Source organism: Leopardus geoffroyi, chromosome A3 (genome assembly GCF_018350155.1).
Source record: "Leopardus geoffroyi isolate Oge1 chromosome A3, O.geoffroyi_Oge1_pat1.0, whole genome shotgun sequence".
Taxonomy (NCBI): domain Eukaryota; kingdom Metazoa; phylum Chordata; class Mammalia; order Carnivora; family Felidae; genus Leopardus; species Leopardus geoffroyi.
Genome location: NC_059336.1, coordinates 135782809 through 135803984, shown reverse-complemented (window position 1 = coordinate 135803984; position 21176 = coordinate 135782809). Strand labels below are relative to the sequence as shown.

Sequence of the window (21176 nt, the reverse complement as noted above, 5' to 3'; positions counted from 1 at the left end):
GCGCGGCGGGCGGGGGCGCGGGCCGAGCCCGGGCGCCCGCGTCTTTGTGCCGCTCGCCGCCGCCCGCTCTGTCCCCCGCCGCCGGTGCGCCCCGCTGGAGGGCGGGCAGGGGATAAAGGGCGGCTCCGGCGGGCGCGGGCACCGGACAGCGCACCCCGCACGCGGCGCCGGACACCCGGCCTGGGCGCAGCCCCCGGAGCCCCGGCCGCGCGGGACCAGGTGGGTGACGCGCGTCGCTTTGTGTCGGCGTCGCGGGAGCGGGGCGCGGCCGGGGGTGGGGTGGGGGGGAAGGAGGGATGCGGCGGGGCGGGGCGGACCCGGCCGGGGTCCCGGGGCGCTGGGGTCGGGGCGGGGACGCTCAGGCTCCCGGCCGAGGGCGCCACCCTGGCCCTGCCCTGTCCCTCGGTGGCCCCGGCGCCGGGCGCGGGTCTGCAGCGCGGCGACCCCGGCGCTCCGGCAGGCGGGTCGGGCGGGTTGGGGTGGGGGGGGGGGGGAGGGCCGCGGGCCGCCGGGTGGGACGAGCGCGAACCGGCCGCGCGCGGGAGGCGGCGGGGAGGGCGGCGCGGCCCGGGGCGGCCGGGAGCCGCGCGTCCTCCGCTCTGCCCATCCCCGCACCCCGGTGACCGCGGCCGCTGCCCTCCCGCCGCGCCCTCTCCTCCCGGGGGTCTGGGCGCTCCGCCCTCCGGCGCCGCACTCCCTCCCCCCCCCCCCCCACCCCCAGCACCCCGGCACCATCCTGGGCGCTCGGGCCAGGCTCCTGTCCCGGGGACCAAGGGGCTCCCTGTTGTACCCTCGTGATCTCCATAGTCAGGTCTAGGATGGTCACTTCCAAAGTTCTCTCTCTGCCTTTCTTTGCAGCGAATAATAATAATCATAATGCCCGTTCAACAAATACCCGGTGCTTGTCTTGCGCCGGGCGGAAGTCCGGGTAACGGACAAGGGTTGGATAAAGCTCCCCAAGAATATCCCGAGTGGGTGCCCTGGGGGAGGGGGCCTTGGCCCCGGCACCAGAAAGACATCTGACTTGGACATCTTGCAATGAACAGTTCTGGCAAGGAAGCTCTTTGCTGGGAGCGGGGCCTGGGGATCTGTAAGGACACATTCTAGTGAATGGGGCGGGGTGGGGGGGGGGTGCCCTTAGGAGAGAGCGGCCAGCGGAGGAGCTGTGTGCTGAAGAAAAGGGCAGGGCCCAAAGTAAGTTGGTGCGGATTCCTGTGGAGCTGGAGTCCCCGGGAGGGAGAGGAGGGTCGGGCTGCCGTGTGAAGGAGGGCTGTTGAGTCAAAGCTGGAAGGCGGGGCGGTCCGGGTGTCCGGAATGCACCTGGCGGGAGGGATCTGCCTGGCCCAGCAGCGGGGCGGGAACCACGGTGTGCAGGGATATTTTTTTTCCCTGGCACCAGGCACCTGGTGTTTCCTACTTTTCTGGTTGACTTTATGGTTTTTGTTTTTGTATGATTTGTAAAGAATGCAAAGGAAATTTGGAGACAAGTCACCATCTTTCAAACTCGGGGCTGACTTTGGTCTCGATCCAGTGGCCGTGGGAGCCCTTGAGGGTTTCGGAGGTGGAGGGGAGTGAGCGAGCTGAACGCTGCTTTGTGTGATGACGGGGGTGTTGGTGCAGTGTGCCGCCTGGAGAATCCGACCCACCTCCCCGCCTCCCACCTACTGGGGCGTGGGCTTCCCCCTCCACCACTTCTCAAAGGTCGGGCACGGATTGCAGACCTCGTGAGAAAACAGGGCGCACATAACCTAATTTTGATGGGGTGGGAATTTTCCAGATCCAGCAGAATTGGAGTTTGGAAGTTTACGTGTTTAAAGGGGCCCTGACACCAATGCCAGTGGGCCTGGAGAGCTACCCAAGGGCGGACTCAAACTCTGAGGGCTGAGCTGAGGCCACGAAGGCACACCGTGGGCACCCACAGGCTGTGCCTGGATGGGGTCCTGACAGACGGAAGGCCACTTTCAGATGCGTGTTTGATCAGCGTGTTCGGTGCCCCTGGTGTGATAGTGTGTGTAATTCCCGCGTCCCGGCTACACTAGAGGACGGTGCTTCTCCTGTGGACCCGCTGTGGTTGGGGACTTGGGAGGGACCCCACGCACTCTTCAGCTGAAGCTGCTGACGTTCGGCGGGTGAACTTGGGGCTCAGCCAGAAGCTAGGAGCCACGTCGCTTCTTTGTTCCGTTGTGGTTCATGATTTGGCCCCGCTGTCTTCTTTTGTTCAAATTTCTCCTCTTCTTGAGAGCCTTTCTCTCCGGTGGTGGAGACAGGAGGGGGTCGTATCCTTGCAGACTGAGGATCCCAGAGCTGGATGGTCATTACAGATTCCTAGCCCAGCCACTCGTTGTGACTGGGAGAGGAGACAGGCCTGCGACCCCAGCCTGGGGACCCACGCACACAAGGGCTATGGCTAGTCTGGGCCCGGCATCCCCTTTCCTGTCTGCTGTTCCTTCTGTTCTGTGCTTGGGCTAGGGACAGTGGAGACAAAGTCAGCTCCTCTGGGGGTCTGGTGGTCTGGAATCACTCAGGATGACAGTGAGGCTCAGACTCTTAACAGGTCATCTGACCAAGCATGGAGTGCCCCCCCCCACACCCAGATTTCTGGAGGTGGGACATCAGAGGGAGCCAGGGGGCCATGAACAGAATGGAATGCTTCTAAGGAGGATGGACCCTCTCCATATTCACCCGGGTAGCCTCCTACCTTGGAGATCCAAGGACTAAGTTGAAGGTGCCTTTCCTTAAGACTAGAAAAGTTGTTTGAGGTCATCATTCTCGGGACCAGCCTCCTCTGTCCTTTGTTTCTGCATTGCTGACACACATGAACAGCTTTTCTTAATTAGGTGATGAAATTCAATTGCAGCAACTGTTCACATACCTGCTGGGGATTATTCCAGAAGGACAGAGCTTGCCCAACTCTCTGACCCCGCTACGGGACTGAGAGCGAGTGTCCTAACCTTCTTGCGGGGCCCCAGTTCCTTCAACTGTAAAACTCAGGTGTTGGCCTGAATGATTTCCAAAACCAAGAAAGAACAGTGGGCTGCCTTAAACGGCTTTTCCGGGAGAATCAGCCTTGCAGGATAATTCCCCAGATGCAACCAATTTTAAGGATTTATCAGGAAGAGCGTCTTCCCTTGCAGATGATTATGTTGAGAGGTAGGCTTTGGAGAGGGTGGTTCTTGGTGATGAGAATGTCCATCTTCCTTCATTCCCGGAATGTAGAACCTGAACTGGAACCTGTTTCCTAGATGGCCTGTGGACTCGGAGGGCAGGACGTCCTCTGCAGAGCAGGTTGACAAGCCGGATGTACTGTTAACAGAGAAAAATAAGTTCCCCCCGGATGGTGTGAGGTAGTGTGTCGACCAACATTTCAGTCTCCTAGCGTTTGCCGTAGGGAGAGAGGAAAGCGTAGTTCACGTTCAGTTAGCGCGTCCTGTATCAGCAGGTGCTGGTCGGGCCCTAGCAGTGGACCCAGTGTTCACACAGCCCCGCGGGACAGGCGCTCCTGCTGTCCCCGACCTACAGGGGAGGGAAGTGAAGCCGAGAGCCGTTGGGTTGGCCAAGGCCATGCACTTGGTACATGTTGAAGCCTGTGTGAGACCCAGAGTCCTCAGGAAAGGGTATATTCTGTGATGTTGAGGGCGGAAGCACATTCGTAGATTGTTCTATGGCTGGGGCTGGAATGCAGAGTGAAGTGGGGCGTGGCGAGGAGTCTGCCCGTTAGAGCCGGTGATGCCAAGGACTTGAAGGATGAGTCTGGGTTAGCCAGGCCACTTTGGAGGCCCAAGGTCAGATCTGGGTCTGGGAACAGCAGGCAGTAGCCAGGGTGGGCTGGGAGCTTAGAGCCCACGGCTCTGCCGTGGTCTTGTTCTCCAGGAGGCTGGCTGTCTCTGCAGGCTGTTCCAACCAAGATTCTCCGGGCAGTAAAAGAGGTGCTTTCGTTTCTGGTGTCTTCTAGAAGCTCCTGCCCGTCCGGGGGGTGGGGAGGGGATGGGCTCACTGTGTAGTTTTAGAGCCTCTGCCCCTCCCATTTCCCTTCCCACCCACCAGGTCTGTGGGCTGGAGGAGATTCGGTTCAAAGAAGGTGAGCGGAACCACAGGCAGCAATCCAGGAACCTGCCTCTTGTCTTCAGGGCCCCCTGAGCAAGGCCGGGCCCGTAGCAGCCTGCCTGCTGTTGAGAACCTCCCAGTCGGTCATCAGCCACATCCTCTGTAGGTGTGGGCTTCGGTAGCTTCTGCCCCCACGGCACAGCTCTGTGGGTGGGAGCCTGAGCCCAGACCCAGCAGAGCAGAGGGGAACATTCCAGACCCACAGAGTTGCTACGGATGGTGGCTCTAGGCGGGTTATTGCTTCCGCGGGGTTTTGTGTCTGTCCTCGGAACGCCTCCCACTACGTGGTTTTCCTGGGACCTTTTTGGGTGCAGTTCTTTGGAACGGGGTGTGTTTACTTAATGCTGGGGGAGGCAGCGTGTTAAGGTTATCAGGAGGGCGGTGGGCCTGTGCAGGCTGCGTCAGACCAGGAGAGAATGCCTCTCAGACCTCCAATGATCTGTCAGCCATGCAGACAGGGAGGGCGCCCGCCCTCCCTTTGGTCCGTCCGCATCCAGGACGTGTGTTAGGGGGCCAGCAGTGGGTGGGGTGTGGTCCTTCCTACTTGCCCCCGGCGGCTGGCTTGTCTGCAGCTCTCCCGAATTCCACCTGCCCTCCCCTGCTCGCCCACCCCTCCTCCCATCGAGGCTTCCTACCCTGCGGGAAGGGTAGCCTGCTGATCAGGGAGGCCGTCACTCTCCCCTGGTTGGGGGTGGTGGGACACGTCCCCTTCACAGAAACGTGCAGACCCCTGCGTTAGGCACCCTCCTCTTCATCCGGGTAAAACCTTCTCTTTGATAGGTGTTCTGAAGCCAGAACGATGCAGGTATTTTTTGACTTTCTTGGGAAGCTTTGTGTGACACCCACCCGGGTCCCTCATCATGTCTTGTCACTTTGCTGCTGGGACACCCTCGGCTACCTCCCTTGCTTGTCGACTAAGGGGGGTGCAACCTTGGTTGAGCCTCCGGGAGTCTTCATCGCTTGGCCCCAGCCCGCCTCCCCAGTGCGGTTCCCCCCACACCCCACGGTCTCCAAGCGTGTGCCCTGGAACGTTCTTCTGCCATCTCCGTGGGCCACATTCCTAGCGGTCCTTCCAGGCTCAGCACACGTACCGCCTTCTTTTCAAAGCTGCAGGATCATTAACGTGGGGATCGTGGAGATCCACCCACCGGGGGCTGGCATCTTGCAGATGGGACACTGGCGGTGTGTGGAGCACAGGACAGAATGCCAGCCTCTTCCCTGCCAAGTCCTGGCTTTCTCTGTCTCCCATCCGCGGGCCGAAATGTTCTCTCTACCAGGTGCTTCCATGGCAACTTTTCCTTCAGAACCTGTGATTGCCCTTGAAACTCTCTAATCTAATTTTAGTGATTTATGTAACCGTTTTATTTCCTCTGCTAAACCGTAAGCCCTACAAGGGTAAGAACTTACTCACTTTTGCATTCTCTCTGCGCACGTCATGCAGTTTCTAAATGCGTGTTTTTTGTTAAGTGGCTGAATACAAGATAAACCTGGCTCAGAAGGGAAACCTTGGGTGGATTGTTGGTGAAGAAATCGGATTCCAGTTTACGTTCTGTACTCCAGCTTGACCTGAGCAAATCGAGAGGGTTCTCTCTTTGGGAGGTGAGTCTGAGCAGTGCGCTTGTAGGACGGTGAGAAGCCGAACGCTGGGCAGGTGGGGGTCGGTTGGGGTCGGAGAAGGGAGGGCTGGAGCCCACAGCCCTGTCGCTCAGGGATGCAGGGAGGAAGACCTTGCCGGTCCTGGGTCCTCCAGTTGTGTAGACAGCAGACGACGTCAGTTTGAGTGTAAGACAAGAGCTCCTAGTAGGAGACTGGGGTGCTCTGGGTAAAAAGGCGGCCAGAGTTCCCAGGAAGAGTGTTTGTCGAGTAAATGCGCTGTGGGCCCCTGAATCGCACGGTTCTTCGCCCGGAGGAATCCCAGAGCAGCTGCGGAGATCCTCTCGCTGCGTGTAGAATGTTCCGTGTGTTCTCCGCCTCTGAGGAGTCTGTTGAGCGCCCTGCACCCTCCTTTGGTCTGCGGTGACGCCTCCCATTCTGTGGCATGACACAGGGTGTGGCGCCCGGGAGCGGCTTTGCTTCGGGAGGCGTGAAGGCGTGGGGGGACCCTGGGGGCCGCCGTTGGTTATGTCAGCGAGCAGGCGGAGAAACCGTAAACCGACGCTTCCCGACGCCCCGATGGCCACACTGTGCGTCCTGGTAGCACGCACGCGCTAGCACAGCGGAATTAGGAGCTTCCGGGAGGCTCTGACCCTGATCTTGAACTTGTTGGCTAAAACCATGTGTACGTCTTCCTAATTGCTTGACAGGCAGGCGGCCCCAGTGCCCCGTGTGGATGAGACCGCTCCGCTGAGATCACACTCACCTCTTCCTGCGTTGTGTCTCCACGAGGCATTAGCCGCAGGCCCTGGGATTCCAGGCCCTGTGGTTTCCCGAGGCCAGAGGGGTGGCGGACAGGGCCCGACGTTGTGGAAGAAGGAAGAAAAGAAGGTGTTGTTATCCGTCGGCTGGTGGCACCTGAAGAAGCCACCTCTGGGTCAGGGTGCGCTCAGTGTGTGTCCCGCCAAATTCCTGTGTGGAAACCTCATCCCCAGTGCGATGGGGTGAGAGGCGGGGCCTTTGGGACGAGCTTAGGTCGTGAGCGGGGCGCGCTCATCCACGTGATCAGCGCCCTTATCACCAGGCCCCAGGGAGCTCCCTCGCCCCGTCGGCCCTGTGAGGACACAGTGAGTGGATGGCTGTCTGGACTGGGCAGCGGGCTCTCCACAGACACCCCGGATCTTGGACTTGCGGCCTCCAGCGCTGCGAGAAGTGAACGCTTCTGTTTACCAGCCACCCATCCTGTGGGGGTCCCGGCATGGACAGACACAGGCAGCAATGGCTGGACGCCAGTCTGCTGGTCACATCTCGACTCGACCGCCTGCGGAGACCCCTAACGAGGTCACATTCGCAGATACCGGGGGTTAGGAGTTCAGCGTCCCTTCTGGGGACACGGTTCATCCCATGGCACCCCTACCAGCGTCAGGTCCTACACGCTTGTGTGCATTCGTACGTTACTGTATGTCTGGCCTGCAACGGAGCACCTGTTAACACGCACTTAGCGTGTTTCTGGGTCCTCGACGGCACGGGGGCCGCTCCGTGCTGCTGGCCAGAACCGGGTTCCGCTCTTGCTGTTACCTGCGTCCGCAGTATGCTGTCTTTTGCCCTCATGCTGGGTACCCCCGGGGTCCAGCCAGCTCTCCCCAGCTACCGGCTCACATCCGTGTCTGAGGTGGCGTGAGAGGGGGGCCGCGTCTGTCCTTTTTATCAAGGAAGAACAGGCTTTTCCCAAAGCACCATGGTACGGGGGCGTCTGGGTGGCTCAAGGCGTCCGACTCTTGATCCCCACCCAGGTCGCGATCCCATGGTTCGTGGGATCGAGCCCCGCGTCGGGCTCTTGCTTGGGATTCTCCCTCCCTCCCTCTCTCCCTGTCTCTTTGCCCCTCCTCCTCGTGCACTGCTCCTCTCTCAAAATAAATAAACTTGAACCAAACGCAATAAACAAAGCACCGCGGCTGCCTCTGCATGCGTCTCCTTGAACCGGGCTGCCCGGCAGGTGAGAAGCAGCCAGAACCTGGAAGACCGTCCCTGAGAGGCTGGACGGGACAGACCATGAAGCCAGCGCCCCAGTGGTGCCTGGCCAGACTGTGCTGTCATAAATCGTCCCTGCTCCTCTTGCCTGTTCTGTGATAGGCAGGAGTCCTCAGGGGACGAGGCCCAGACCAAGGTGCACGCGGCTTACGTGTTCTTGGTGTCTTGCCAATGTAAGGTGAGCACACCTGAGTCTCCTCTGAGTATTTGTGGTTTCAGGCGCCCTGGGCACCAAGGAAATCACCGTCCCGTCCTGTTGATTTCTGTATGCCTGTGCGTCCGGCACCGGCTAAATATCTGTGGAACTTAACCCGGCGTCTTCCCCGTTCAAAGACATCTGAGGCCAGAAAGCAATCTCGTCCATTCCTTCTTTTGTTCTTTTGTCCATTCATTTGGCAAACCTCCTCGGTTCCAAGGCCGATGAAGGAGTACAGGGGGGAAGGCGAGGACGGGGCGCGAGGGAGGGAAGGGGGCCGGCGAGGCCCTTCCAGAACAGATGGGGTGCGCTGTTCTGTAATCAGCAGGCAGGTATGCGCCCCGTAAGCTTTTGGAATTTCATAAATTCCAGTTTCGTGGGCGTAAAAACAACCAGTCGGGACACACAGGAATCCCTTTTCATCGGGCATCACCGCTCACCCTGCACTTTCCCTATTTGTGAAGGAGCTCAACACTTAAGGTGCGTGCTGTTTTGTTTTGTTTTTATGTTGAATGAATATTCACTGAGCCCTCACCCAGGTACTGGGCTGGGGACTATGCAGACGGGAACATGTCTCAGGAGGAAGCGTTTTCAGTTTATTCTGAAATGGACGTGCTCTTCCCATAGCAGCATGGTGGCCAGGGGGACAGTTCTTATCTGTTAATACTTTAATCACTCCCGAGACTCTTTCTCCGCTGGCCCCACGCCCTGCGTCCGTGACAGTGACCTTGTTTTCTTTGGGTTCCTGGCCACATGCAGTGGGTGCGGACTCTCTCCAGGGGACCAGCTCACAACCAGCTCGGGCTGTGTCCCGCCGGCCGAGCACACAAGGCTGTTCCCTGGAAGATGGTGTTTATCTAGGGGAGGCAGGACCTCCTCCTGGTGGAGCAGAAGCAAACCGGACCGGACAGGCAGAGGGGAGCGCAGGTGGAGGGCTGGGCTGGCTGGGCGGTAGCTGCCGGCTCGACGGGCTTCCGAGCCCCGTGCTGTGTGGCCTGTCCCAAGGGACCCGGTCTGTGAGTGTAGAGTGTAGACAGCACCCAGGTCTCGAAGATCTACTGTGAAAGACAGAATATGCACGTGTGAAATGTCTCAGTAATAACTTCTGTATCAATTGCATGTTGAGATAATTTGACTTTATTTACATACAGTGTTGACTAACCCTAATTTTCCTTGCTTATTTTTCCTTTTTAAAAAACCGTGCCGGAAAGTTTAAAATCACAGATGTGGCTCACGTCATATTTCCTTACTGTACTTGCCATAGCGCTGGTCTGGAGGGACAGGGCCGAATACCTTTCTTTGGAGGTCCACTGGCCTTCTGAACAGCTCCTGCCCCTCCCCCCCCCCCCCCCCATAGAGGGCCCGTGCGTCCTCGGACGGGGGTCACCAACACCGGTTGGCTGCACAGTAGCGTGTCTGGCCCTGATTTGGGCCGTGTTCTCGTTGTCACTCTGCAGTGACAATGTCTTGAGTTTAGCCCCAGATACTTGAGATTCCTGCCTGATTTGGCACATTTGTGCCTCCCTTGGATGTAGCCTGTGTCATTCAGATTCAACTCTTCAGGGGACTGGGCTCAGGTCAGTATCCATTCAGATGCACATATCCTCGGACTTTGTTTTTTTTTTTTTTTTTTTCAGTGTATAAAACGAGGGGGTCGGGTTGGACCAACTTAACACCACGGTCCTTGAAATTTGCCTCCACTGTCAGCTTGGAAGCAGGTTAATTGCCACAGGACCTCCTGATTGTCCCCCTTCCCTGGAGAGGGAGTCCACCTGTCACTCTCACAGCCCCTGCTGTGATTTTTCCGGAACATTGGCCCTCTCCCTGCCCCCCTGCAGGGATCAAGTCAAGCGTCCTCCGGATCTCCCACATGGTAGAGCCCAGCAAAGGCTGGTTGAGAGAAGCCTGTCCCCACATTTTGTCACTCTATCTCAGCTTAGTCTTAGAATACGAAGCTGAGCTGCCCTCCACCTGGTGAGCCCCTCGCCCAGGACAGCTCTCCCCGACCTCCTCCCTGCCACTTGCCTCATTCCTGGAAGCAGTGCCTTCCTCACGGCACCCCCACTTTTCCTCAGGGCACCCCTGCTTTCATAGCTTCCCAGTGATTTCCTCTGCATCTCGGAAGCGTGTGGGTTCCCCTGGCTGGTTCCACTCTCTGTCCTGTTGTCCCTGGCTGGCTGTGTTTCTGGCTGTCACCTGACACGCCCCTGTGGTCCAGGGCATCCCAGGGTATCCACTGCCTCCGCGTCACCTGCTCCTTCCTGCATCCCTGCTGCCTTCTGTCCCAGTCATCCTGCCCGTCTCCCGCCTGAGCTGGGACTCAGACTTCCACACTTATTTGTCACTCTTTCTTGGGGTGAACGTGCTGCCAGCTGGGCTCCTCGAGGGATTCCCAGCACAGGACCTGGTCCGCTTAGCTTCAGGACGTTAAACTTAAAAAAAAAAAATTTTTTTTAATATTTATTCATTTTTTTGAGAAAGAGCATGAGCGGGGGCGGGGGGGGGGGGGCGGAGAGAGAAAGAGACACAGAATCCGAAACAGGCTCCAGGCTCTGAGAGGTTAGCAGAGAGCCCAACGTGGGGCTCGAACCCACGAACCTTGAGATCATGACCTGAGCTGAGGTTGGACGCTCAACCGACTGAGCCGCCCAGGTGCCCAGTATATTAAACTTGTAACTCAACTCGATACATTAAAAAATACAAAGGATCTTCAGATCTGCCCCAGGGTTTATGTGTTCGGTTTTTCTAAAGCCTACTCTAAGGTGATTTTTAAGAGTAATGGCATCTATAAACTGACCCCAGTGGCAAACACCCTTAGCCGAGCTGCTAGTAAAGAGAATCATCTGGATGCCACAAATGTAGTTTGTGTGATTTTCGCTTCAATTATATATGGATCTTTCCGTGTATGAGCTCTGTCTACGTTATCTACACCATACTGTTTCCCTAGAAGTCAGTGTGGTTACAGCGTAACTACCATTATGTGATAATAAATAACTTGAATGGTCAGAAAGATTTTTCTTGGTAAAGATGAACTTCTTATGTAAAAGAATTTCTAAGAGGAATAGGTTAAAGGCACATTTGCTAATACGAAGTGGGCTCTGAGGCAGAGCAGGAAGTGGTTAAGAATAAATTATGCTGCCTCAGCAGAAGGCAGGCATTTCTAGGCCTAAATACGGCTGGGGTGGGGGAGGGGACTGCTTAAGGATAAATGCATGATTTTCTTTTTTTTTTTTTTTTTAAATGCATGATTTTTATTCGGGACCGCAAATACTTCAGACAGTTGCACTCTGGGCAGCGTAGCTCAAGGAAGCCATAGTAAATGTGGACAAAAAGAAATCTTTAGGCCCAAATGTTTCTCTTGTTTGTCTTTTTAAGCAACAGCCCCAAATGGAAAACATCTAAGTATGGTTATGTAAATATCCTGCTCTGATGAGATAAGATTTTTGGAGATTGTGGACATGGGAAAATGTTCGTAATATATCATGAAGCGAAAGCCATCAGGAGACTGAACTGCCATGTACAACATGTGTTCAACCTTGGAAAATATGCTGAGGAAAGGGATCATAACTCATCAGGACCGTGGCGTTTTCTTCTACTTTTGACTCTTTATTGTGGTTCTGTCTTATGGTGAAATACGTGATTTTGTTTTTAACATTTTTTTAATTGTAAATCTTGCCCACCAACACACCTGCCTACATTTTGTTGGTTCAGAAGCAGCAGATAGATATTTCAACAAATAAGTCAACTGTCTCCGGCCGGACGTGGACATTTCGCTGCCGTGGGCTTGACGAGGAATGGGTAATTAACAAGGAGAAGGCACCCTGTTATCGATCAATGGGAAAGAAGCCATTGGAACGCACACATTTCCCCCGCGGGGAACGTAGCACGACCGCCAGGCAGGGGCTCCGGGGCTTTGGATCCTGTTCCAGTCAGTGCCCACGGGGTCCTCGGCAAAGACCTTGAACCTGTCTGGAAACTTCCCATCTTATTCATCTAAAAAGTGAGAAGAGTACTTGGATGACTGCCTTTTCCGGGCTCCTGCAAGGATGAAATCAACCGTGATTAAGAAAACTTAGAGAAACCATTTAAGGCGTGTCCAAAAAGCAGATTCACAGATGACCCCTTGGGTTTGGCAGGTGCGAGATGTGAGGAAGTGGGGAGGGCTGCGGACACTCCAGGAACGCTGTCTGCTGTCCCCAGATTCATCTGGAAAACGCTTTCTGGTTGAATAAAATACTGCACTTCTGGTCTGCGAAAACGGAAACCATTAGGCCCATCAAGGCTGCTATTATTTTCTCTAGCTTTTCAACTAAAACTAGGGCAGGCTAAATGAAATGATGCCGTATTTCTTCCTTTCCCTGTTTTTCTCTTTTGGTGGTGGTTTTCCTTCAAATTTTCAGTGACGATGCCAGCAAATGGGGCATTGCTGGTGGACGCAGGACGTGTACCTGGCCGTGGGCTGAGTTCGCCACAACTTCTTATGGAAGGCATACACCCCTGACATCTTCTGTACCCATCATACCCTTCACGATTTTAGCCTGACTAGATGTTTATCAATTTTATTCATCTTTCAGGGAAACAGATCGTGATTTCCTGTTTATGATTTCGTTGGTTTCTGCACCAAAATTTATGTCTTTTCTTATGCTTGTTTGAGCTTAAATTGCTTTCCCTTTTTTTTTTAAGTTTATTTATTTTGAGAGAAAAAGAGAGACAGAGAGAGAGCGCGTGCGAGCCAGCGGGGAAGGGGCAGAGAGAGAGGGGGAGAGAGAGAATCCCAAGCAAGCTCTGCACCAGCAGCACAGAGCCCCATGTGGGCTTGAACTCATGAACCGTGATATCATGACCTGAAATCAAGAGTCGGACGCTTAGCTGACTGAGCCACCCTCGCGCCCCTTAAATTGCTTTTCTAACTCTTTTTTCCTAAAGAGGAAGTTTGGAGTAATCACTTTAGATCGTTCTGATTGTCTTTAATGTTTATTTTATTTTTGAGAGAGAAAGAGCATGATTGGGGGAGGGACAGAAAGAGAGAGAGGGAGACAGAATTCAAAGCAGGCTCCAGGCTCTGAACTCTCCGCAGAGAGCCCGATGTGGGGCTCAAACCCGTGAACCATGAGATGCTAAAGTCGCTTAACAACTCAACTACCCAGGTGCCCCTTAAATTGCTTTTCTAACTCTCGTTTCCTAAAGAAAGGTTGGAGTATTGACTTTAGATTGTTCTGATTTTCTAATATATGCAGTTAATACTACAAATTTCCTGGGGTGCCTGGGTGGCTCAGTTGGTTAAGCATCTGACTCTTGATTTCAGCTCAGGTCATGATTTCACAGCTCATGGGTTGAAGCCCAGTGTTGGGCTCTGGGCTGACAGCATGGAGTCTGCTTGGGATTCTCTCTCTTCCTCTCTCTCTCTTTCTCTCTCTCTCTGCCTCTCCCCCACTTGCTCATGCTCTCTTGTACACTTTCAAAATAAGTAAATAAACAAAGCAAAAAAAATACTACAAATTTCCCTGTAAATACTGCTTTTGCTACATTATACATACTTTGATAAGTTTTTTTTTTTTCATTCAGCTCAACATGTTTAGTAATTTCTTTTGAGGCTTCTTCTTTGCCCCAAATATTATTTTTTTTAAGTTTTTTTAAAGTTTATTTATTTTTGAAAGAGAGAGAGCGAGTGAACATGAGCTGGGGAGGGGCAGAGAGAGAGGGAGACACAGAATCTGAAGCAGGCTCCAGGCTCTGAGCTGTCAGCACAGAGCCTGACGTGGGGCTCAAACTCAAGAGCTGTGAGATCATGACCTGAGCCAAAGTCGGACGCTTAACCAACTGAGCCACCCAGGTGCCCCTGCCCCAAATGTTATTTAAAAGTCTATTTAATCTCCATATATTTGGGGATGTTCCAATTTTCTGTCATTGACTTCTAGTTTAATACCATTGTGATGTGAAAGCAAAGCTTATATGATTTTGGCTTTGATTTTTATTTACTAAGGTAGCTTTTATGGCCTAGAATGTTCCCTATGAGCTAGAGGAATGTGCATTCTATTGCTGTTGGATGGAATATTCTATGTGTCAAATAAATCAAGTTGACTGTTAGTGCTGCTTGGGTTAGCTCTGTGTTGACTGATTTTCTACCTTCTGGATCTGTCAGTTACTGAAAGGAGGGGTGAAGTCTCCAGCTATAATCGTGGATTTGTGTATTTCTCCCTGCAAGGTCTGTCAGTTTTTCCTTCTGTATTTTGATGCTCTGTTGTTTGGTACATACATGTTTAGTGTTATCATGTCTTAGAGAACAGACCCCTGTATCCTTATGTAATGTCCCTGTTTATCTCTGATGATTTTTGTTCTGAAGTTGGCTTTGTCTGAAATTAACACAGCTACTCCAGCTTTCTTTGGATTATGGTATATCCTTCTTTACCCTTTTCATTTTAACCCGAGCCTTTTTATTTACGGGGTATTTCTTTAGACAATATAGAGTTGACTCTTGCTTTTTTTATCCACTTTGAAAATCTCTCCTTTAACCTTTATCCAGTGTATTCAGACGGTTCACATTTAAAGTGATTGTTGATAGAGTTGGATTGATATCTACCATGTTTGCAATTTTTTAAGACATTATTTTATTAAAATTTTTTTAATGTTTTTATTTATTTTGGAAAGAGAGACAGTGCACGAGCAGGGGAGGGGCAGAGAGAGAGGGAGACACAGAATCGGAAGCAGGCTCCAGGCTCCGAGCTGTCAGCACAGAGCCTTACGAGGGGCTTGAACTCACGAACAATGAGATCATGACCTGAGCTGAAGTCAGACGCTTAACCAACTGAGCCACCCAGGCACCCCTTAAAGATTTTATTTTTAAGTAACCTCTATACCCAAAGTGGGGCTAAAACCCATAACCCCAAGATCAAGAGTTGTATGCTCCACTGACTGAGCCAACCAGGCACCTCGTAATTGTTTTTATCCATTACTCCTGCTCTTTTTTCCCCCCTCCTTCTTTTTACTGACTTCTCTGCTTCTGAGTATTGTATATAATTCCTTGTTATCTCTTCTGTTAACATATCAGTTATACTAATTTCTAACATTTTCTGTGGTTGCCCTAGAGTTTGCAATATACATTTGCAAGTAAACTTAAGCCCAGTTCCAAATAATACTCTACAGCTTGATATGTAATAATGTTATCTAAGATACAGAGTATTCCTTGTTCTGGTCTCCCTTCCCTGATGACTTTCCTGTCATTCATTTCCCTTATCCATATGCTATAATCACCCAATACGTCGTCGTTGTTATTGTTTAAGCCATTTTCTTTCAGATCAATTTAAAATAAGAAAAATAAAGTATTTTAACTTGGCTTGTCCCTTCTCTCTCTTCCTGTGTTTATGTTCCTCTGAGTTTCTAACATTTGAACTCTCCTTCTCTCCGAAGAACATTTAACATTTCTTGGAGTGCAACACAATTGGTCCCACATTGGTCAGTTTTTGCTTATCTGAGAGTGTTTCTTTTTTGTCACTTTTGATGGCTAGTTTTGCTGGAAATAGAATTTCAGGTTGCTGGTAGGTCTTCTTTCAATGCTTGAAATATTTCACTCTGTTCTCTTCTTGCTTGTATGGTGTCTGAAGGGAGCTCAGACCTGATTCTTGTTCCTGCTCCTCTAAAGTACCACTGTTTTCCCCTTCTCTGGCTTTTTTTTTTTTTTTTCGAGATTTTCACTCTGTCTTCGATATTTGCCATTGCCTGTGACATGTAGGTGTACATTTTTTTTTTTTTTTTTACCCTGCTTTGTTATTTGAGCTTCCTGAATCCAGGGTTTGGCATCTGTCATTGATTTGGGAAGTTTCTCAACCATTCTTGCTTCAAATATTTTTTGCCCCCATCCTCTCTTTTCTTCCCAGTATTCTGGTTATGTGTATGTTATGTATTTTGAAATTATCCTACGGTTCTTGTATGTGCTGTTCTTTTATTTTTTCCTGTTTGTATTTTAGTTTAGAAACTTTTCTGTCAAAGTCTTGAGGCTCACTGCCTTTTCTGTCTGCTGTGCTCAGTCTACTGGTGAGCCTGACAGAGGCATTCTTCATCCTTTAACTGGGTTTTCATTCTACCCTTGTCTTTGATTCTGTCTTTAGAAGTCCATCTCCCTGCTGGTTATAACCCGTGTGCTCGTCTGCTTTTTCTCGTAGTGCCTTTAACACATTCATCCCAATTATTTGTAAGTTCCCTGTCGGATGGTTCCAGTATCTGTGTCCTGTCTGAGCTTGGTTTCGATGCTTGCTGCCCTTGCAGATTGGGATTTTCCTTGCCTTTTGGCCTGCTTTGTGTATTTTTCATTGTCGTCGATATCTGGGCGTGATGGATCTGGCGTAAGAAGTGACCTCAGTGTGAGGTTTCAGGTTCATCTGGATAGGAGCTGAGTTGTGTTCCTCGAGGGCAGAAGCGGTGGGTGCCGGATGCCCCAGGTCCTCTAGGGGCCTGTTTTCATCTGGCCTGTGGTCTTCGGGGGTTTCTTCCTCGTTCAGCAGCGTCCCTTTCTTGCAGCTCTTTGAGCTGTCACCCATCGTGATCAGATGGGACCCTGTGAACGGGCGCTAAGTTGAGGGGCAGGAAAGCGTTCTCTACTCTCAGGATTCAACCCCAGGCTTCCAGCAGACCTGTGTAGCCAGCCCTCTCCAGTGTTCCTGAGCCGTCTTGCCGCTTCTCAGGTGAGCTGAGGAGGAGGTGGGGCTGGGGTCGGGTCACTGTCCTTCGTCAGGTGGGGAGACTGTGTCACGTGGACCACCCCACGCATACTTCGCTTGGTTACTCTCCCCCCGGCCTGAGCTGGGGCTGGGGATGTTCTTGGCCCTTTGCCGTGTGATCCTGGTGGGACTCCTGGCGGGTTGGGGTGGGGGGGGGGTCAAACCCACAAATATGTGGGGCTCTCTCAAGACTGTGGCTCCTCGGAGTCTCCTTTTCACTCTCGAGCTAGTGCATCAGACTTCAGCAATTCGTGACCATTGCCATGCAGGTGTTCCTGTCAGTTGTGGCCCTGACAGCGAGCAGATCTCGGCTGTGACTCTCTTTGTCTCGCCTCTCGCCAGATTTTGGGGGGGTGGGTTGCCCTCTGCCCCGTTTTCCGATGGTTGCAAGAACCCCTTGATTCTTGGTTTGTCCGACCTTTTCTCGCGAGGATGCGACCAGTGGCCTCCCTGTGCTACACGTGTTGGACTTGAAACTTCAGACTCCCACCCTCCCCGTTTTACACCCACACGTGCTCCTCTGTCTCGCTCACGTCTCTGCCCTCACAGGCCCCTTGAAGGCGTTGGCCGTGGTAGAGGACAGGTCATAGCTGGACACAGGACACACTGCAGCATGAAGCCAGCCAGTTTTGTGGGTCTGGGCTGCGACTTTCTGACCTCTGAGTAAGAGGTAATGAACCCTCTATTCCCTTCCAGCTCCGAATCTAGCATTCTCTTTCTTCTAAACGACTTAGGACACCTTGCAAGATATTCTGCACAGGTTGTGTGTTCAAAGTTTCCGGTTGACTGATAACTTTTGCACTACTGAGCAGAAAATGCTTCTCTGGATAATCTTTGCAGGGATCGTTTCATTTCTCTGTCATCTTTGGGGTGTGATATAATGGGTTTACAGATATTAGGCTTTTCAAATATTTCTGAAAAAAAAAAGTGACAGTGAATGACTTGGATAAAATATTTCCAGGAAATATTTGATTTATGTTAGGGTTTTTTTTTTCTTTTTTTTTTTTTTTAAAGATGTCAGAACATTTTATTTTATTTTACTTTATTTTATTTTAACGTTTATTTATTTATTTTGAGAGGGAGAGCAAGAGAGCGGGGGAGGGGAAGAGAGAGAGGGAGAGAGAGAAAATCCCAAGCAGGCTCCGTGCTGTCAGCACAGAGCCCGATGTGGAGCTCAAAGTCACAAACTGTGAGATCTTGACCTGAAGCTGAAACCAAGAGTTGGATGCTTAACCAACTGAGCCACCCAGGTTCCCCCTAAATGTTAGTTTTTTAAAATGAAATACAGTGGCTCCTGGGTGGCTCAGTCAGTTAAGCGTCCCACTTTGGCTCAGGTCATGATCTCGCGGTTCATGGCTTCCGGCCCCGCATCAGGCTCTGTGCTGACACCTCGGAGCCCGGAGTCTGCTTTGGATTTTGTGTCTCCTTCTCTCTCTGCCCCGCCCCCACTCACACTCTGTTTCTCTCTCTCTCAAAAATAAATATTGAAAAAAAAAAAATGAACTACAAGAGAAGCCAGCTATAAATGGTCACTGACTGTGTTATCCCAATTTTATGAAAGATCCAGAATAGGTAAAACCATGGAGGCAATGCCGATTGCTGGCTGTGAGGAACTGGGCAGAGGGGGAGTGGAGAATACCTGTTTAGTGGGTAATGTGTTTTATTTTGGAATGATGGACATGTTTTGAAATCGGATGGAAGTGCTGACTGCACAGCGTTGTGAATGTGGTAAATGGCACTGAATCGTTCACTTTAGTATGGTTAATTTTCTGTTATGTGAATTTCACTTCAATAAAAAATATATAGTACATTAAAAATTGAAAAACCCAGTAGTACAGGAACTTTCACAATGCAAAGCACTTCCTTCTCCTGCCCTAGGCCTTTGGCCTCCTATCAGTTTCTTACATATACTTGCACACCAGCCCCCCTCACCTCCCTTTTTAAACGGGAAATACGGCCTATTGCTTTTTTCTACTTAATCTGGAGATTTTTTTCCCCCTATCAGCACGTAAAATCTACCTTATTTGTTTTCAGACTACATAGTCAAAGGAATTATTTTCTAAGTTCTTTAAAGTTGGTGTATGCTTTATGTCATCATTCCATTTTTTTCTTTCCCTGCAGTAATGCCTGTACTATAACAAGCTTCTTATTTTGTTCCTAATTCAGTATCCAGTGGGGTAAATCAGTCAGCCCTTTGTGCAAGCAGGTTTAAAGCTGAGAATCAAATTCCTTTTTATGAGTCATTTCTCAGAATCAGGAATGATGGTGGAATTAGCCAAATGCGTTCTATCACAACAGGAGAATTAAAAAAAAAACAACGCATTTAATTAATTGATAGTCAATGAGCCAATGAATTTGTTCCATAGCTAATTTCACAAATGTCTCCATTACTGGAGAATGTATTTTATTTTCCCCCAGAGGAGACAACGGTGGAGTAAGTCAGTGCAGGACAGCTCTAAAGGGATGCCTGTGGGGCTCTCTGTCCCCCAGCGTGCACGACCATTAGTGACAATGCCCGTAGACAGAGATCGCTTTCTTGAAGCTGGACAAGACCTCTATTCATAATAAAGTCAAACAGATGGCACATGCGAAAGCCTCCACTCATTGTGGCTGCACAGGCCGAAACGCATAGATCTGTGTTGATTTGGGGAACAGTAACTTCCACGTTAGGCAGCAGCTAAAAGAAATTCTCAGCTTGGGAATGGAAAGATTGGGGAGAAGCAGAGGGATTGCCTTTGGGTTCCTTTTGTGTCTGTGTGTGGAAGGAGTTGGAGGTAAGTGAGCACGAGCCTGTGCTGATGACTGCTTAACACCAAGTCTGAAAGTGAATTCACCACGAAGAGGGGGACAGAGGAGACAGAGACAGCAAGGAGAAGCCTGAGCTTCTATTGACTATTCTCCGCACAGATGTCAGAGCAAGCCTCACACCAAGAATTTGCTTCAGGGACCCGAGAATGCAAAGCAGTGGGGTCTTTCTGTGGGATTTTAATTCAGACTTACAACGTGTTGTACTTAACATGGTCTTTGGTGAGGCCAAAGAAAACTAATTATTTTCCTTCAGTGTGTGTTATCTCATGGGTAATACATCAAAAATCTTTAGCTCTAAAAACTTAAGAGTTATAAAGGCAGAAAGTAAAAAAAAACAACAACAACAAAGAACAAAAAAACGCAACAGTTCAATTAGAAATAAAATGAAGGGGCGCCTGGGTGGCTCAATCAGTTGAGTGTCCGACTTCGGCTCAGGTCATGATCTCACAGCTCGTGAGTTGGAGCCCCGCGTCGGGCCCTGTGCCGACAGCTCGGAGCCTGGAGCCTGCTTCGGATTCTGTGTCTCCCTCTCTCTCTCTGCCCCTAACCCACTCACATTCTGTCTCTGTCTCTCTCAATAATAAATAAACATTAAAAAAAAAATTAGAAGGAATAAAATGAAGAGTAAAATTCCCTTTAGTCTAAAGTGATTATCAGCAAGTTTTTTTTCTTCTTTTACGTTTTTCTAGAACCTTTATGTGTGAGTGTCTTACTTAAATGTATATTCACAGATTGGATTATTGTAAAAATTGTACTGTGTCCTATTATTTGCTGTTATGTCATAGACATCTTTTTATACCAACCCCTGTAGGTCTGGCTCATTCTTTACTTGTATGGATGACACAATATAATTTATTCAACCTGTCCCCCCTGATGAGTATTTAAGTAGATTTCCAGTATTTGCTTTTGCAAATAAGTCTACCAAGAATATGTTTTTACACACATAGGGAATATTTTTGCCAGTCTATCCATAGAATTAATGCTTACGGTGGTATGTGTGGGTCAAAGGTACTCATGTTGTATATTTGGATCTGTTTTTAATTTATTTTACAAATGGCACCCATTATCATACTCCTAAAAAAATAAATGGAAGTTCCTCTCACACCACACTCAACAATATTGAGTTTTTATCCAGCAATGTTGCATTTTTAATCATTGCTGCTCTGATGGCATCTTTTCACCCCATTTCTTTAATTAGGAGTGAGATCCAGCATCTTTTCAAATACTTATTCATGTTGTTTCTCTTTGTCTATTTGTTCACATCCTTTTCCAGCTTTTCTATTGCAGTGTTTTCTATTGTTATTTTTTCTCCTTTTTCTCCTTTGTCAATTAGGGATGTTAATTGTTTATTACATATAACAGGAACGATGCCAAGTTTTTCACTTATTTCTTATTTGACTTACGGTATTTTTTTTTTTTTTTTACCATATAGAAACCCAATTTTTATAGTTAAATCTTTATGACTTCTTTACTTTTGAGGTTTGCTGGTAAAGTTGTGGTTTTACCTCAAGGCATTGTTAGGAGACACAGCCCATTTTTTTCTCATGTGCAGCCTATGTCCCAACACTAGTTGTGAAAGACCAGTCTTTCTCTAGTTGTTTGGAGACCACAGAGTATCCACATAGAAGATGCCACGTGGTAGAGGGTGCAGGCAGGGCTGCCCCTGCCCAGCTGTCTGGCCACGGACTAGGGTTTTACCTGTCTTCTCATCTGTGAATACAGCCCTTGTG

At 50.5% G+C, this 21176-nt stretch overlaps 1 protein-coding gene across 6 annotated transcripts in view; it reads left to right on the top strand.

Moving 5' to 3' along the window:
* RNF144A (ring finger protein 144A) overlaps positions 1-21176 on the top strand; it is a 367937-nt gene that overhangs the window by 557 nt on the left and 346204 nt on the right. For 5 of the 6 annotated variants that reach the window (XM_045447822.1, XM_045447820.1, XM_045447821.1 and 2 more), the window contains exon 1: positions 3-219. The exons of the other annotated variant lie outside the window; for it this stretch is intronic. The gene's annotated coding sequence lies outside the window, so the exon portion shown is untranslated. Of the gene's footprint in view, positions 1-2; positions 220-21176 lie in introns of those variants that run through there. 6 annotated transcript variants of the gene reach the window in all.